At 39.6% G+C, this 14,704-nt stretch overlaps 1 protein-coding gene across 1 annotated transcript in view; it reads right to left on the bottom strand.

Moving 5' to 3' along the window:
* The window catches only part of SULF1 (sulfatase 1), a 161,107-nt gene extending 156,143 nt beyond the window's left edge, over window positions 1–4,964 (bottom strand). Inside the window, exon 1 of the mRNA XM_061171316.1 lies at window positions 4,710–4,964. The gene's annotated coding sequence lies outside the window, so the exon portion shown is untranslated. The remainder of the gene's footprint in view (window positions 1–4,709) is intronic.
* Between the last annotated feature and the right edge of the window lie 9,740 nt (window positions 4,965–14,704).

Below are 14,704 nucleotides of genomic sequence, written 5' to 3'. Positions count from 1 at the left end.
ATCTATATCTGCCTATGCATCTACCCACCTTCTCTCTCACCCATTCATTGCACATGTGCTGAGCTAGGTGCTTTGTGGTTTTCTCTCTCTTCATAACATCCCCAAAGAAAGTATTCCTATCTTCATTTTACAGAGGAGGGAGCTGAACGGTTAAGTCACCTGTCCAAGGCCATGCAGCTAGTGAGAGGGGGTACCTGGATTAGAACACAAGTCTGTCTGAACCCAAAAACTGCACTCTCCTGCTTCCAAAATCATGTTTGAAATTTCACACCATAGCGGGGCAGCTAATAGATGTGATTCCTACCACGGTTATAGAAAGCTGAAATAGGAGGGGATTTTTCAGAAAATATTCAAGCTTAATTTTGGACAATCATTTCACACATTCTGCCCAAGTGGCATTTTTCCTAAGCTTCCCCAAATACAACCAATCAAGTTTTATCGGGTTTTTTTTCCGTTTCTCTTATGAATGGAGAGGAGACTATTAGAGCCAGTAAATGGCTCTAAAGTGGGGTAACTAGAGAGGAAAGTGCCTTGGATGTTTGAATGTCCCTGTGAGCTAGCCAACACCCATTTACTAGTAAGGCATAAAAGTGGACCAGGCCAGTTCCTGTCTTAGGAGTCTTCACCGTACCTGAGGAGTCAAGTGATAAAAAGGAAAAGTAGAAAGTAGGGCTAAAAAAAACAAGGTAATTGTGCTAATTGCAACCCACAGATAACCAATAGCCTCAATGGAAAGAAAACATCACTGGGAGATGTAGTCAGGGGAGGCTTCCTGGAGGAGGTGGAACTTAAGCAGAAGCTTTGAAGAATGAGTATACAGAGGTGATGAGGATGTCCTACCCACAGGCTTATAAACGTAGAACTAGAAGGAATGTCTCACATGATGATAAACTCTCATTTTGCAGACAACAAGATGGAAAACTAGAGTGATTAAGGGTAAGAGAAGAGACCAGGAAGTGGGGGACATTGAGCTGGCCACTTGAGCCACAGGGAAGGGTAGACTTCTGCTGCCGTAGGGATTTGGTGGGAGATACAGTTGGAAAGTTGGGGCTGAATAACAGAGGGCCAACATGTCGGACTGAGAAATTCAGACTTTATTCTGTGGACAGTGAGGGTCCATGTGGTAATTCTCAGCTGAGAAATGCTTTGATGGAAGCCGTGTTTTAGGAAGCTCAGCCCACAACTGGTGGACAGGAGGGAAGTGGAGGCAAGAGGACCCGTTAGCAGGTTGCTGTAATGACCCCCATGTGACTGAATCATTGCACTGGAGCGGTAGCTGTGGGCCAGATGTGGGTGACGCTTTAAAGGGAGGACTCACAGAATTTGATGACAGATTGGCTATGGGGGTGAGGGGAATATTAGGGAGAAAAAAAAGCTAACAGGCTTATACCCCTCCTCCCCAGCATACTGAGTTTGAATTGAAAATATTTTAAATAGGAAACATATTTCAAGACAAACTTTTCCCATAAAATATCTTCTTTCAAATATCTTTTTCCACCCATGGATCTAACATAAAGGAAAGGTAAATTCACCATATGACCATAGACTTAATTTCATACATGAGCCTCCTTTTCTTCAAAGTCAATAATGATGATTAAAAATAAAAATCTATTTAGAGTCAGCTCCTTAAACATTTTAATCCCCTTAAATTTACTCCATGCTCTCCCCACAAAAAATATTGCAGAGGGAAAAAAGAACCAGATGTCCTGACCTGACCCATTGGCTGGCCTCATCCACCTGGCAACGGTTGGTGAAATCTCAGTACTCAGTATTAGAAATCCTGCTTTCTGGATTCCTAAAGGATAAACCATTTAAAATCTAAAACACAAAAGAACCAAGCCCCTATCCTTTCCCATATGGGTACATAATTAAGACAGTAAATGCAAAGTGTCACATGTGCCACTCGTCTCTGCTATTACAATGGAAATGACCACAGCAATCTGCTTGAAGTCACATAAATTTCCTTAGAAGGAAAGAGTAGAGCCCTTTTAGTTCTTTGATGAAGGTTCCTGCTTATCATCTACCACGAGTTCAATGATTATCTGCATTCACGTAATTTAGTTTTCCACGCCACTGTCAAAGTGGGTTTTGTAAGTTAATGGATCAAGCTTCCAGATTGTTTTTCGCCTCTGAGATTTGTCACCTTACTGCGTGCCTAGATCACAGGATGCAGCCACAGGGCAAGTCGAGATGTCCCTCAGCCCCACCCCCCAGTGATTTTTCACCTCGCTGGGAGGGATACCCAGGGCGCTCAAACACTTTCACAGCTGTTAGAATACTGATGGGAACTTCATGTGTGTTACCAGCACAAGTGCTGTCAGGAAGAAACCAAATGTCAAACTGAGGTATGTAGAAGTCACCATAAATATGCCTCTGAATGTTTACCATCTGGAACGGTGGATTTAGATTTTGACAAGAAACTGGGATTGCCCTGTGGGCAGTGTCTTGAAACAGACCCTCTGGGTTCGTTAAGTAACTTCACGTTACCTAAGCCTTGTTAGGGGGAGTAACACACAACGTTGCCTTCTCAAGGTGTGAATTTATTATTTCTCAACTTCCTTTCTTGTTTTCATCCTGCCTAAATCCTGCGGACAGTTGACTTTTCGTGGGGTGGACGGGATTCTCCCATATTGCCAAAATCCTGGGCAGGCAGCCTGGTGGTCAGTCTGTAACATTAGCAACATATGCTTGTGGCAGGGGAGGGGGATTGGGGCTCCCATGGCTCAACAGGGACTTGCCTTTGTTAGATGCCATCACGCCAGATCTCCTGGAGGAAGAGCCCATTGGTGAGGAGGGACTTTACTCTCTCCTGAAATATCTCTGCTATCGTGAAAAATGGCATCGGTAGCCAGCACTGTACCTGCTCCTGGCTGTGCCTATAACCCTAATCCTGACACAATGCCAGATATTAGTTTGCCTTTCTGTCTTTATTTTTTTAAACCCCAGTTCCATTGTAAAGCTAAAATGGAATGACTGGAATTCCAAAAGACTGCAGCTTATGAACTTAGTCCTGTTTGGGTTATGTAATATTGGGAATCGGATCTTACTCAGTTGTAATAACTGCCTGGTTATTTATGAGGATATTTTCTCATTGAAGATTTCTGAGACTATTTCAGAGAACACTCTGAATAACAACTAGATACTATAATAACAAATTCTTGTAATCTTAATTTTTTAAAAAGAGGATTAATAAACAATAATGGAAAAGAAAAAAATAAATAAATTTTTAAAAAGAGCATTAAAAATATCAACTCTCTTGTTGCCAAAAATATATGTAGTGCAACTTGAAACATAATTTCTCAAGCATCTTTTTGCAGCTGAATACAAAAATCACAGAGCATTAGCCATAAATTCCTGTTATGCAACCTACAAAACAGCTCCTATTTCAGAATAGCTTATATACAGTATTATTCATAGACTCTCTCACCTGCCAAGGGTGAGGACAGTGTCGGGTTTCTCTATGCAATGTGGAAGTCCAATAGGAGCAGGAATTTTTAAGCACCACAGGTATCTGAACACTGACGTGGGAGCGCAAGCCTGTCACGGTGCAAAAGAAGTAACTCATGGACTCACCTTGCTGGATCACAAACTTGAAAAATGAAAATGTTACGTCTTTGATCCCTGTAAAAATAGGGCATCAACGTGAAAGGCCTTTGTTATACCACAAATTAAGCATCAGATATAAACCCCATTGCTACGTTCAGTTCAATCTAATTTTCATGGTGCTTTTGTCAGAGTGGTTGAATTAATGGCTACTCACAGATATGATGACAACTCATTTTGTGTTACCGGATGACCATTCATTTCCAGTGACTAATTTGTAATTAAAACCTTTTTTTTTTTTTATGTTTGTTTAGAACCAAGCCAGAAAATCTATTTACATTTAATTAACACTTCAGAGAGCCTGTTTAAAAACCCATAAATGTAGGGACTTTAACGATCCATTACAGAGACGCTCCTTTACTTTTCAGTGACTTGTAAAACTTTCACAAACAGATCTGCAAATGAATTACCTCCATCTTCTCCCCTGCAGCTGCAAAAGGGCCGTGTTAAAAAGCATCTTCCTACTTCTTCCTTTTCTGCTTTTCTTCTAGCTCTAAGCATTTTGGTTTTAAAGACGCTCTCTCAGCTGCTCCGAAGGCAGCCCCTTCTCTTAAGGAGTTTCCCACTTTAGAGTCCATCTCCAAATTGTTTTCGAAACACTTTGGTCCCTCACAAATCAGACAGGATCTACATTGCAAAAATCGGGGAAGAAAGCTTGTCCATCTCTGCCAGCAACTCAGTAATAGACTCTTCAAAGAATCTTGATCAATTGGGTAGTAAAATGCAACAGTTTGAAAGTGACTTTTAATTTTGAAAGCTAAGATACATGCATTCTTGGACTTACCCATCCTTTATGAACAATTTAGAGCTCCTGTTTTGAGTATGCAACGAGGATATGAAAGGGTGGGGACCAGCACCGCTTCCAAAGACATTTTCTGAGCTACACCTTCCAGAGCAAGGCTTGAGGAGTGTTAGTTTTATAAAGACAGCCAAGCACCAAGCTATGTTCACTGTTATCTGTCAGCCGTACAATAGCAACATTGATAGGAGAGCAACAACTGGGTTTGACAAGTGTGCTGTGCTAGCATTCCATTCAAAAGTATGTTGAGAGTGAGAGAGAGAGAGAGAGAGAGGGAGACAGGCGCATTCAATGTCTTTTACTTTACCTGAAAAAACTGCTTTTCTTGTGGCTGCAGAAAACGAATTCCTCCTCTTCTTCCCCAAGGAAGTAGTTCTCTTGCCTGCAACTCTCGCTTGGAGAAGACCACACAGCTCCAGCGAGGCAGCCTTCCTGCTCCTAATCCCCACTCAAATGTGATGACACACACTAACCCCAACCATCTGGTGAAACACGTCCTCAAGCACTCAGCACAGTGGTGTGTCAAGACGGGCTGCCCAATCCATTTGCTGGGGCTGGGTGTCTCTCACTGACTGCAGGCTGAGGGCAGGGCTGAAACTGGAGGTCTGAGAACTCCCAGTCAAGTAACCTGAGATTTTCCGAGAGAAAGAACTGCTATAAAAAGAGAAGACGTGGGAGGTGCTAAAGAGAAGGTGGAGGGAATTAATTATGCCGGTGGCCAGTTGTGCGGTACTTTTCACAACTCCTTGTGCGCCCCCGGGGGGACCGTGGGGACCCTCCGTAGGATGCACAGAAACACTAAAAATCTTTTCCTGCCAATCTAGGGAGCGCAATCTACTCAGCGAGCACCCATTCCCCCCGCCCCCCGCCCCGCCCCGCCCGGGAGATAAAAAATTCATCTTGACATACTGATAAAGTGTTCATGTGGGAGTTGTTTGCACTGAAATGTGACATCTACATTTTGAAATCTACACTCCTACCTTCCTGTGATGAGATTGCGGCTGTCTCCAGCATTCCTGGGAGGAAGCGGGTGGGGAGTGCAGCTGAGAGCAGAAACTTCTCTCTTCCCACAGAAAGCTCTTCACGGTTTGTCAGGGGCTGAACTTCAGAAACAGTCAATGAAAATCATTTTCGTTTCTACTCGTGTAAAATAGCACGCGCTTCCATAGATAAAGGCGGCTTTTTGAATCACTCGCTGCCTTCACAGACATCTCTTTGTAAAAAGCGCTGGGTACCAGAGGGCTGCACTCTGTCATTGATTATTTTTATTGGCTTCTAGTTAATTGCACTTATAATGTCCATATAGCTCAAACAGCTCGTTAACAATTTTGCTTTGAAATGTTTTCAATTTGGGGCCATTTCAATACCTCCTTCTTCTGTGCATTTCTTTTTTTTTTTTTTTTTGAGTTGTCTGAACTGTTTTATAGAAGTAATTACTTTGATAGCAATTTGAATGAGAAAATGGCTATACTTGTTACGGTACTTTTAAAGAGCTATCTGGAAATAAATTAATTGCCTCAAATCTAACCACTTAAAAAAATTCCATCAGACTTCTAAGGAATTTTGATAATCTGAAATAGAAAACAGGAATTTGAAATATTAACAACTCCCTGACCGTCTGTGGGAAGCCAACATTTTAAATATTGCACTTTTTGAATTTCTTTGAACTGGGAGGGGGATCACTGGGGAAAAAAAAAAACCCTTTAAGCTTGCCTAAAGCATGAAAATCTAGACTACAAATAGATATCTAATACGCAGAATGCCCATATCACAAAGAGAATTATTTCAATATCTAGCAAAATTGACTAACTTTTTTTTTCAGGAATTTTTGTGTGATATTATATTAAGATACTTAAAAATGACTTCTGGTACAATTTTCTGAAGCACAGGATTAGCGAACCATTATTTTCAGACAGTTAATTTTTCCTATAACTGGGCTGTAGGGAAGAAGGAAAAAAAACAGTATTGGAAGTTGGAGTCCTGATTCATTTGCTCAGTTTCTTCCCAGAAGTGATTATGAGGTGTCCGTTTCACAATATGCAGTAGATTCACTAAACCATTACTCCTAATCAGCTAAATCCAGATACATAATCAACACTGGAACATTCAACAATGGCAAGTGGCCCCATGGGGCTAAAACTTCCCTTGGGCACCATAAAATTTTTAATAGTGCCAATTATTGCAAAGCAATTTTTTCATTAAAAATTTTTTTTTCTTTTGGTTAATCCAACCAGACCCACGTCTGGAAATCTGGATTACCTCAGCTGCATAGATTTTGAAGACCCTGGAGACGTTATTAAGGTAGTTTGCCTTCTCTTAAACTGTAAATTGAGTAACAAAAGCAAAACCTAAGAAACTGTAAAGGTGTTGAATCACGTTTTATCAACCCTGTGCTGGTAACACACCTTCTGTGAGACATTTCCCCAGTGACCCTGGCTCTGATCGACACTATTGTGGAAAAAGCTTTTTAACAGAAACATTTCTCTTCTCTTCTCAATTGTAAATCTTTTCCTAAAATCTCAGTCACTACTTCTCTTTTATTGATAACTTCCGTTATTATGCTACTCTAAAATTAAAAATACAAGTGGAACAACAGATCTTGCCTGTTGGCTATGATCTTAATTCTTGTCCTGTGCAGTGCCTGTAAACGTTACCTTTCACAAGTATTCTAAAGTGAGTCCACAATGACACATTTTGGGGTTGATGTTCTGCCATGCTTTTGTTAAGGAAAATCAACTCAAACAAAGACCTGAAGCTGGTGCTGCAGGATAAGATCCGGGCTCCCCTTCCCTCTGTAACCAGCTCCAGTGCTCAGCAGTGTCAGTTTAGAAGTTAAGAATTTTCTATTACCTCTCTTCCCTTCCCCTTGCCATCTGCAAACAGTTTATTTTTTAAGAAAAAAAAAAAAAGTGAAATTGATTCTATCTTGAAAGATCAAAACCTAAAATATGACATGTTCTAAAAGATGATATTCAGCTTTTGAATGTCATGTTGATCAGGGCGAGGTTGTGTGCAGAGGGTATAGCTTCATCACAGGAATTAAGTAGGGACACTCCTAAAATGAAAGATTAATTGTAGGTAACGGTGATATTGAAAAATAGCCCTTCCTATTCTGTTCCCACAGTTAAAATGTCCCTTTACTTATTAGCGCCAATTAGTTTCCATGGTAACCGACCAGCCCTTGTAAACCCCTACTCCGAGCTTCGCTCATCTTTGTCTAGACTGAGCTCACCACCCTTCTTCCTCCACAGATGGCAGTTTAGCTGGGTCTATATCTATACCCATATCTTTTGCACACATGTAACAGGCACATAAGTGCCCACATCCACATTATTACTAGTACAATGGTGGCCAAGGGAGAATGGAAGTGGCATTTAATCCCTGAGCTACAACGCGTGCATCTGCCGCCAGACTAATTTTTCCCCCCTTGGTTATTGTTTCTTCCAGCCTTGTTCTATTATCAGCTGTTTGCTGCTTGTAATTTCTTTTCAGGGAAGCCAATACAGTATAATAAAAACCTCATTAAACAGAAACACCTATCAGCCTCGGAGAAAGCCGTGAACGACTCCTTTTTGTCTAAAGAATCATTAACGTGAAAAAGAAAAACCACTTGTTTGTCATGCTTGGGAAAAAGAGAACAAAGCCAGCAGAAAGGTTTACCAAGCCAGGGAGCTAATATAAAGATTTAATGCACTTAAGACACCATGGTTCTTTGCCCCTTGTGCTGCTAGTTGACCAAGAATCCCTTGGGCTCAGTAAACAAATAATTAGGGAGGGTGAGTGAGCCTGCCGCTCCAGACTCCTGGTGGGGAGGGAGGGAACCAGGATCTGCAGCATCCTGGCTGTCACAGGCGGCGCTGTGCACCAGGGCCACGGGCAGATGATGCTGCTGGGGTGCCTGAATGTTAGTGTGACTACAGAAGAATCCCATGGAAAGTGGGGGAGGACCGTCAGCAAAAGCTTGAAGTTGTGAGAACTTAGCAAGACAAGGGCTCTCATAATTTGTGCTGACTTTACTTCTTTGGACACAACTCTACTTTATTTTATTGTTATTTTTTTGGCCACGCTGCGCGGCATGTGGGATGTTAGTTCCCTGGCCAGGGATCGAACCCCTGCCCCACGCAGTGGAAGCACAGGGTCTTAACCACTGGTCCGCCAGGGAAGTCCCACAACTCAATTTTAAATTAGTGTTATTTTGAGGTAAACCATTCCCTATAAGAATTGAGATGATGCCAACAGCTTGGAAGCCAATTCTTTCATTAGGGCTGTGTTTAATCTTGATAAGAGTAAGTCAAAATGGTAGCCTTAGATTTCTCCTCTTCGTATAACCTTGGCTACCACTGCTTTTCCAATACCTGTTTTGACATAACTAAGATCCAGATTCCCCCAATTCTGCTGCTGAAATGTTTTACTCTTAAAATAAGTTTCTGAGGTTGGCTCTGAGGTCATCTTAATCTATGTATTAGAAAAGAAAAAAGTTCTGATCACCAATGTTTTATCTGATAGGATATGGGAATCTGGGGCGCTCCTTATCCAGATGAATTTTTTTCTTTCATGGTAACATCCCTTTAGGTTTTTTCCTTTAAATGGCAAATGTCTTCTAAAGTACCATGACGCTAGAAATATGTGTAATAATTAGCCCATTGCTATTCATATCATGTAAAGTGTCTCTATATGCCCAATATATCTTATAATTTGGAACATCCTGCACTTCTAAATTACTCAGGGCTACACAGACATTCACTTACTCTCCTTCAGCTAAACTTTACTGTCTTTATTCACATTGAACCAAATCATTCTCAGAAAGAGAGGGGAAATTATTGCCAGTTAAATGAAGTCACATGGTACGCAACAAGCATTAGGCTTGTTCGTGTTGTCAATGACTGCAGAGCTATAGGGGAGGTGACACTGGAGCCAGTGATGACTTTCATGTCAGATGGATGGTTTTATCACTGAAGTTAAGTTTCCTCCAGGAAGCACAAGCCTAAGTTTGCTGAAAAGGGGTAGGTAGCTGTGCACTGTGAATAATTTTGGGAGGATAAAGGGGAGGGTGCTGAACCACTTAGGACAAAACAGTGACCCACAAATGGGGTAATTTAATAAAAGACACTGGATTCAATAGAATATGGCAAATAGGCTAATAAAAAATTTAAAAACCTATTTGAAATCCATATTTGTGGAAATCAGTGTTTGAGGCATTGGGTAGTAGTCCTCATTGGAGCAGATAGTTAAATTTATGAGACATTATATTAGAAAGTATAGATATCAGGTAAGAGAAAAATATGAATTTTGGCTGTAAGAACTTGAGGTTTTATTGGATTCACTTGGAGGTAGGATTGGGATATTTGAGATGGGGTGTATATCTGAGACCTAAAGAGTCACATGATTGTCTTTCATGTGTATTATGTGTATTTCCCAGTTAAGGTAAATAGTGTGAATGAAGGAAGAAAACTGGATGAAGGGATGGGCATCACTCATGTCCAGAGAATAGACCAGGATTTTGCTTTTGGAAGAAATAGTAGATAAAATTGAATCCCCGTATTTTAGAGATAAGAAAACTGAGGCCAACCATCTAAGTCATTGGTGGGACAAGGAGTACCCGAGGGTTCAGTCTATTAGCTCACCTCTTTTGCTCTCAACAGCATCATGCACTTTTATTAGAAAGAAAATTCAAAACTGCAAAAATTCTCTTAAACTGGAGTAAGTATGATTATTGGTGTTAAATAATTTGAGAAATTACTGGGAATTCAGATGTACGAAATACCTTTAGTTCTGCAGTATTTCTTCTTTAAGTCATTAGGGTGCTTAAAGCCATGGGATTTGGTAGCAGGTGTAATCATAAATGCCACAGAGCTTTCCTTAGTAATTATTGGGTAAAATGATTTTTCTTGTGGCTATCCTTTATTGCAAAAAGTGGGATAGATCCCAGGGGACACATCATCAACCTTTCTTACTTTCATGTATTTTTTTCAATATACAGGATTAGAGATTTGGGGATATCTCAATAAGATTAATGCTGTATTGATTTAGGGAGAAATGGCTATCAGATCCTGAACTGAAATTTTTCCTTGCTGGGGCCATAAGAATTGGGAAATAGGGCAGGAATATGTCCCGGTTATTTGCCTAATGCCTGGGAAATTAACAAAGGTATATTGCCCGATATACCAACCAGAATCATGTTTTTAAAAGTAGAGTTCACTGCTTTTCCGACATTTATTTGAAAAATTTAAAATATAGAGCTGGGCCTTAGGCAAGTGGAAGATATAAAAAGTTTAGTGACAAAAACAATAATCACTGAATGCCACAACAGGACACCACAGAAGAATGGATACATACGGCAAAAGTATTCCATAAAATAAATAAATAACTTGTCAGTAAACAAAGAAAAAGGAGGGAGAGTTTCCTTCTCTTGGGCTCACAAGCCAATCCATTTTAAAATTACAAACTCTTCAAGAGCAAAAACTGTCTTATCTTTGCATCTTTTCTGTTTAGAATTTAGTACAGTGCATTTACAAAACAGATTTTCAATATAAGTTTCCAGTGCTGGGGGTTGCTTGTCTTGGTTGAATTTACAAATGCTGCTTCTTGAATGACCTAGCTCAGTTTTTTGGGGGAGATTAAGTAGTTAGTATGAAGGCCCTTACTTCTGAGTATATAACCGACCTGCTGAATACATAGCTGTTCAAAAGCAGAATATAGTCCCTTGACATATTTTTCTTTCTCATTTTTAGGAAGGTAATATGGTTCTAGTACTCAACACTACTGGGAAGTAAGTACCTTTGTAAAAGTTTCTGAGTAACTGATGGAAAACAGCTGCAGACTCACACTTGTTACTATTAGTCTTTATCAAGAAACCGAAGCTAACAGATGTTAATAAAAAAAGGTTCATTTCCATAAAATATAGAGTTTGTTAAATGAGCAGCCATCTTCAGTTGCTTACTTAATAGGCTAATGGAATTTCTGCAAGCTAAATAAAAGCTTGGATTTTTGTTAGATTCTTTTAGAAAGATATTTGACAGATTGACATTATTATCCTATACTTTTGCTGGTCTTTCTTAGTCATCACACACCAGGATACGCAAAAAAACGCAACTGTATAAAATAGAAAACTCTGCTTCTTTTTCTCTTGCTAGTTGTAGTTTGCTTATTATTTTGACAATCACAATTTCTTTCGCATCAGTTGCTTCCTAGGAAGGCTGTCAAAAGAGCAGTCACAATATTTTTGCTGATTTTAAAGGCAGATTTATCAAGTATTTTCCAACAGACCTCTTTTTTAAAAATAGGACATCCCTAAGCCAGTGTTAACTCTTACTTATGCTAAATAGCTCTTTCTGGTCTAATTTAACAGAAGCTTTGATTTCAAGTGTGAATATGTTAGAAGCTAAAGATGAAGTACTTTATTTCCTCTATGCCTTGCATTGGTGAAGATTTCTAATTAATGGGTTAGTTGCCTCTAATGTCATCAATGACAATATTCAAGCCAGAAGCTATAAAATAGTACACTTTTAGAGGTTCATTACCATGATTCTTAATTTATTTTTAAAACAAACATAATTAATTTTTTAAAAGTCTATTCTCTGAAAGGATTTTTTCTGTATTTTATTTTAAAAATTTATTTAATTTTCTCCTGCTAAAGTAAACCTTGCCAGCATTGATAAAGCTCTTCATTTAAAGATATTACTCTTTAGTCAGGTCTTTTATCCCCCTGACCTATCCCATGAAAAGGACTGTTTCTTCTTCTAAATTCTATCATCTAATCGTATAATACCTAATAGTCTTGGAACACTCACTATCAGCGAGGCTTTTTAATATATTCACCCAGGCTAGTTTAATTAACCATCACAATACTCCGATGAGGAAGATCCTATTATTATCTGTATTTTACAGACAAGAGTATTGAAGTTTAGGAATAGAAAGTGCTCTACTTGAGGTCAAACATCCAGTAAGAAGCAAATCCTGGATTTGAACTCCGACCTTCAGGGTGTATGTCACTAATGAATTTGTTCTTGTTTCAACTCTCTAACTTCTATTTATGAGACTTTTAAGGTGGTCATTCCTCAAGAGTGTCTATCACTTTGCTAAAGCCCAGTTGTACTCAACGTTTATATATGTGTTTAGGAAGTATAAGAATACCTTCCAGAAGGAAAGGTTTCAACAAATTGGAGAAATAACTCCCCACTTTTGCTCTGAAATGAGAGGCACAAGTGAACCCTGTTAGAAACCAGACAACAGGCCCAAAATGGAGTCACTTATGCTAAGCCCCACATCACCAAACCAAGACATAATTAGTTTTGACTCTCCCAGAAATGGAATCTTAAACCAATCAGGAATCGCCTGATTAGCACTAGTGAGGTGCTTTGCCTGACAGACCCTGCCATGCCCTAAAGGAAAGTGACCTTGCAATAACCAGCCTTCTTTTTCTGTGTAATGTAACTTCCTTGTTCCTGCTGCCTTTTGCCTATAAGTCTTTCATTTTGTACAGCTCCTTGGAGCTCCTTTTTATCTGCTAGATGGGATGCTGCCCAATCATGAATTCTTGAATAGAGCCGATAAGATCTTAAAAATGTACTCAGTTGGATTTTGTTTTTTAACACCTAAGGAAGGGTTTTCCTACAATGCGTGATCTGTTTCTGGCATTTGATTGGCAGGATCTCATTCCCGCACCTAGCCTATGCAAGCACACCGGAGCACTTAGGACCCAGAAGGTGCTCTCTGAGGTGATATTAAGTAGCGGTGAGGCAGGTGCATGCACCTATTTACACCTGCATTCTCTATATCAGATCCTTGGTCGTCTTTCATTTTTGTAAGCCTCTACATCTTTTGCAGGGCTTAATAGCCACATGCATTTGATTTTTTTAAAAAATATGACTGCCCCAGGGCAGTCATTAAATACCATTCTTAATCCATCATTTCCAATTCTTTTAATTAATCCCAGGGGAATTTTAATTGACAGGCATTACTTTCTCAGGACAACCCCATGCATGCTTTTCTGTTGCTTCATTTGGACCAGAAGTGAGTCCTAATCCCCTAAAGATGTTTGATAACAGTTTAAACCACTGTGAGCTCAATTATGGGATTAGAAATTAGATTTTGAAGTAGCCAAGGGGTAAACGTAAAGGGTTCTAGCATTTTTAAAAAAGACTATGGCTTTTAATCCCCCAGAGATATTTTTTAAATGGTTTGTCAAAATATGTTAAAAAAGAAAATTTGATATCATACGGTATCTTCTACTTTTATTGCTTAACCTTGCTGGCTAAGTTGCCTAGGAAATTGATTAAACTTTCTTATTGGTTATAAAGATCTCCTGAGTAAAATACTTCATGTATCTCAGGCTCCTTTATTGACTAAATAAAAAAATAAGTTTTTCCTAGAGAAAATATATCAGGGCCTTGATTTTCAAAGTATGTCAATAGGTTTAGGAAGGTACTTTTTAAATTTTTTTTTTAAACTTCTTTTTAAAAATTTTTTAGTTTAAAAACATTTTTTAATTTATGGCTGTGTTGGGTCTTTGTTTCTGTGCGAGGGCTTTCTCTAGTTGTGGCAAGCGGGGGCCGCTCTTCATCGCGGTGCGCAGGCCTCTCACTATCGCGGCCTCTCTTGTTGCGGAGCACAGGCTCCAGACGCGCAGGCTCAGTAATTGTGGCTCACGGGCCCAGTTGCTCCGCGGCATGTGGGATCCTCCCAGACCAGGGCTCGAACCCGTGTCCCCTGCATTGGCAGGCAGACTCTCAACCACTGCGCCACCAGGGAAGCCCAGGAAGGTACTTTTTAACCTTTGATGATAAAGTCATTAATAAAACATTTTCTGGAAAGAGTCACTTGAATAAATTCAAGGCACTTTTTTGAGGAGGTGATTTAAAGTTAAATAAATGGGAAGACCTGAATTCAAAGGAAATTTGTTTTTAGAGAAATGCTCCTATAGGGCATCAACTGGCAGAACATTCCATATGTCACACCTATGGAGAGTAACAGAGGGAAGGGTTCCAAAGCCCTGTCTTCTGATCATCTTTCAGAACAGAAGTGGCAATCAAGCATTTGTATTTTGTTACCCTGGAAAGTGAAGCCTTTAAAAAGGGACAATTTAAAGTGTTTTATTATTGCCTTAAATGCTACTGTTCTCTGATATTCATGGTGTTATGTGATCATGAGTATTAGACACCAAGTCCAAATTGTCAGGATACTTTCTTCATGGTTGCAATGGTTGCAAGGGAAAGAAAGAAAGAAAGAAAAGAAAGAAAGAAAGAAAAGAAAGAAAGAAAGAAAGAAAGGGAGAAAGGAAGGAAGGAAGAGAGAAAGAAAGAG

This window comes from Eubalaena glacialis, chromosome 17 (genome assembly GCF_028564815.1).
Source record: "Eubalaena glacialis isolate mEubGla1 chromosome 17, mEubGla1.1.hap2.+ XY, whole genome shotgun sequence".
In the NCBI taxonomy this organism is placed as follows: domain Eukaryota; kingdom Metazoa; phylum Chordata; class Mammalia; order Artiodactyla; family Balaenidae; genus Eubalaena; species Eubalaena glacialis.
This window is presented reverse-complemented; position numbering and strand designations above follow the sequence as displayed.